Here is a 4,436-nt window from a genome sequence, read left to right as displayed (position 1 = left end):
TGATACCTGTCTGGCACTATATAACTGTCCCAGACCCTTCCGGCTTAAGGCATCTGCTACTACATTGGCATTCCCAGGGTGATGGAGGATCTCACAATCATAATCCTTTATCAGCTCTAACCAACGTCTCTGCCTCATGTTCAGATCCTTCTGGGTGAAGAAGTATTTTAAACTCTTGTGGTCAGTGTATATATCACACTTCTCACCATACAAGTAGTGTCGCCACACCATCAGTGCAAAAACCACCGCTGCAAGCTCTAAGTCATGTGTGGAGTATCTCTGCTCATATTCCTTCAACTGACGTGATGCATAGGAAATCACCTTCCCTGTCTGCATAAGTACACAACCCAGACCCTGCCTCGAAGTGTCATAGTAAACTACAAACTTATCTTGATCTGTAGGAAGGCTCAAAATTGGAGCGGTGATCAAACTCTTCTTGAGCTTCTGGAAGCTGTCTTCACACTTGTCTATGATTTCAATTTAGAACGAGAGTATCAAATTGGTTTATGTGATTTAGGGCTGAGTTCATTGCTTCCTATTGTTTAAATTTCTCATAGAAATATAGAGAATTTGCATTAGGTCGAGTTTTATATTTCTTAACCTGAATATTTAACACTTTTGCATGTCTTTCATCTTAATGAGAAGAATTATCTTTGTGATTGCATTAATGAATAATAAAGTGGATAGTAGAGGAGATTAGAATCCCTAATTTTTCATATATATATATTTGAATCATGTTTACTTCAAGATTATTGCTCTTTGTTGTTTTTCATTTAATTATGTTATTTATTATTTTTAGTTTTAAAAATTCCAATTTTGATTACCAAATAGAAAATAAAATAGGCTATTGGTAATCGATAATCAGTCTCCGTGGGAACGTTATCAGTCTTACCGAAATAAACTACAAGAGTGATTACGTATACTTGCGTAGCTTTAAATTTTTGCAACAAGTTTTTGGCGCCGTTGCCGGGGACTGAAAGATTATCAATATCAAATAGCTAGTTTTGTTTCTAATTTGGTTGGTTTTCTTGAAATAATCTCTAACTTGTTTGGCTGCGGTTGTTCTCTATCTTAGGTACTTTCCTTATATGCGCAGTAGAAGGGGAGCTGCCAGTCTAGTTTCAATTAATCTTGAGATCGAGAAAGAGTGCAAGCGAAACCGAAGAAAAAAAAGGGTTGAAAGTTCACTGTTGTTACAGCTGATATTAATAACAACACTGTGGGAAACATGAACGGGGGAGCACCACAAGATCAGAATCCTGTTGGTCAAAGACCTCTATGGGAATATGTACTCCCTACTGCTACAGGGGTACACTCATGCATCTGTCCACCATCAGTAGAGGCAAACAATTTTGAGATCAAGCGTGCTATCTTGCAGATGGTCCAAATTGCAGTTCAATTTGGTGGCCTCCCCACGGAAGATCCCAATATGCACGTAGCCAATTTCCTAGAGTTACGTGCCACCTTCAAGATGAATGGGTGAGTGATGATGCCATTAGATTGCGCTTGTTCCCATTCTCACTACGGGAGTGAGCGAAAAGTTGGCTGAATTCACTTGAGGCCAATACTATCACCACTTGGGATGCTCTAGCTTAGAAGTTCTTAGCGAAGTTCTTTCCACCTGCCAAGGCTACTAAACTGAGGGAGATCAATAACTTCTCTCAACTTGAGGGAGAATCTTTGTATGATGCTTGGGAGAGGTTCAAGGACTTGATCAGAAAATGTCCTCACCACGTTATTGATAAGTGGATGTTGGTCCACAACTTTTACAATGGTTTGTGCGGTACTACTCACACAATCATTGATGCAGCAGCGAGAGGAACGTTTATGAGAAAAAGTGCTAATGAAGCTAATGAACTCGTAGAGGAAATGGCCACTAATAATTACCAATGGCCAAGTGAACGATCAGGCAGTAATAGAAAGGTTACAAGGGTTCATGAACTAGATGCAATCATAACCTTAACTGCTCAAGTTGCGTCTCTAACTAAGCAGTTGCAACAAAATACCATGCTTGCTCAGGTTGTGCAAGCTCAAGTAATGTGTGAATTATGTGGGGGCCTCATCCTTTTGACCAGTGCCAAGCTGCTTTAGATCCCAACAATGTCCCATTAGATCAAGCTCAAGTCCAGGCAGTGGGTAATTTTCAGAGGCCCTACATCAACCACTACTCCAACTCATTTAATCTGGGGTGGAGAAACCATCCTAACTTTTCCTGGAGAAATAATCAAGGCCAACAACAACCGTTTCAACCACAGTATCAGCAGCCTATGACTTAAGCTCCACCACAAGCATCAACCTCTCAGCAACCTAGGCCACCAGCTCCTACATAATAACCTAGTGAATTGCAGGCTTCCCTATTGACTCTTACCAACACTCAAACTCAGTTTATGACTGAGACTAGATCCTCCATCAGATATTTGGAGATGCAAGTGGGGCAACAGGCCAATATGTTGAATACTAGGCCTCAAGGGAATTTGCCTAGCAATACGGTGGTAAATCCTAAGGAGCAGTGTCAAGCGATCACTTTGAGGAGCGGGAAAGAAATTGAGGGTCCTTCTCTAAAGGGGACTCAAGAAAAGAAGACAGAAGAAGAAGAGAGCTGTGAAAAAGTTGAGCCCCAAGTGGAGGAAAATGTTACTGAAGGCCTTGCAACCAAAGAGAAGATTCAACCGGTAGTTGTTGATTCTAATGTCAAAATCTCGTATCCACAACGACTCTGGAAGACTTCTCTTGACAAACAATTCTCCAAGTTTCTTGAGGTGTTTAAAAAGCTTCACATTAACATCCCATTTGCTGAGACTTTGGAGAAAATTCTAAGTTATGTGAAATTCATGAAAGAGATTTTATCGAAGAAACGGAGGTTGGAGGACTTTGAGACAGTAGCACTTACTGAAGAGTGTAGTGCAATACTTCAAAGGAAGCTTCCACAAAAGCTTCAAGATCCGGGTAGCTTTACTCTTCCTTGTACTATAGGGAAATTTGAATGAAAAAAATGCTCTTTGTGATATTGGAGCAAGTATCAATCTCATGCCTCTATCTGTTTTTCAGAAGCTTGGTCTTGGTGAGGCAAAGCCTACTACTATTACTCTTCAGCTCGCGGATTGAACAATCAAGCACCCAAGGGGAGTTGTTGAAGATGTGCTAGTCAAGGTAGACAAGTTTATTTTTTAGCGGATTTCATTGTTCTAGACATGGAGGAGGATACAACAGTTCCCATTATTCTTGAGAGACCATTCTTGGTTACCGGGCAAGCCCTCATTGATGTGTAAAAGGGTGAGTTGAGGTTGGGAGTTCAAGGGGAGGAAGTGGTCTTTAATGTATTTAAGGCTATGTCTTATCCAAGAGCAAGTGATAGTTGCTTTAATGTTGATGTGATTGATGAGGTGGTTTCGAAAAAGAGGTTTACTAATGATCCTCTTGAGTTGGCTTTGGCTTTGGGTGATGATAATGAAGAGGAGGATTGGGAGACTCATGAGTATGTGAAATGGATCAATTCTTATGGTCCATATTACAAGAAGAATTTTGAAGAATTGGGGCAAGGACCTAAACGCCCCATACCATCTATTGAGAAGCCTCTAGTCCTTGAGTTGAAGTCTTTACCGATGCATATTTGCTATGTTTACCTAGGGGAGAAAGAAACGCTGCCTGTAATTATCTCTTCATCGTTGTCCAAAGGCGAAGTAGAAACACTTTTGAGGGTTTTGAGGGCTCATAAACGTGCTATTGGGTGGACTTTGGCTGATATTCGAGGAATTATCCCTTCAACGGTTATGCACAAAATTCTTATGGAAAAAGATAACAAACCCTCTATTGAAGCTCAACAAAGGCTAAATCCCTCTATGAAGGATGTTGTTCGGAAGCAAGTACTTAATTGGTTGGATGCTGGGGTGGTCTATCCTATTTCTGATAGTGCTTGGGTGAGCCCTGTTCAAGTGGTGCCTAAAAAGAGAGGAATAACTGTGGTAAAAAATGAGAACAATGAACTCATCCCTACTCGTATTGTGACAGGATGGAGGATTTATATTGACTACCACAAGATGAATAAGGCGATGAGTAAGGAGCATTTCCCGCTGCCATTCATAGATCAGATGCTTGATAGGCTTGCAGGCCACAATTATTATTGTTTCTTAGATGGGTATTCAGGTTACCACCAAATTTCCATCGCTTCGGAGGATCAAGAGAAGACAACATTCACCTGCCCATATGGTACTTTTGCTTTCCAAAGGATTCCTTTCAGTCTTTGTAGTGCACCAGCCACTTTTCAAAGGTGCATGATGGCTATTTTCTTTGATATGGTAGAGAAAAGTATTGAAATTTTTATGGATGATTTCTTAGTGTTCAGGTCTGATTTTGATGAATGCTTGGATCACTTAGAAGCGGTTCTTATACGTTGTGAAGAATAAAATTTGGTACTTAATTGGGAGAAGTACCACTTT

General features: G+C 40.5%; 1 non-coding gene across 1 annotated transcript; it reads right to left on the bottom strand.

The window, feature by feature from the left end:
- Positions 1–1,635: 1,635 nt before the first annotated feature.
- Positions 1,636–1,739, bottom strand: LOC133833599 (small nucleolar RNA R71). The gene has a single exon (XR_009892971.1). It is a non-coding gene; the product is annotated as a small nucleolar RNA R71 (small nucleolar RNA).
- Between the last annotated feature and the right edge of the window lie 2,697 nt (positions 1,740–4,436).

The sequence above is a fragment of the Humulus lupulus genome, chromosome 4 (genome assembly GCF_963169125.1).
Source record: "Humulus lupulus chromosome 4, drHumLupu1.1, whole genome shotgun sequence".
NCBI lineage: Eukaryota > Viridiplantae > Streptophyta > Magnoliopsida > Rosales > Cannabaceae > Humulus > Humulus lupulus.
The sequence above is the reverse complement of the archived record's forward strand: the minus strand, read 5'-3'. Positions and strand labels throughout refer to the sequence as shown.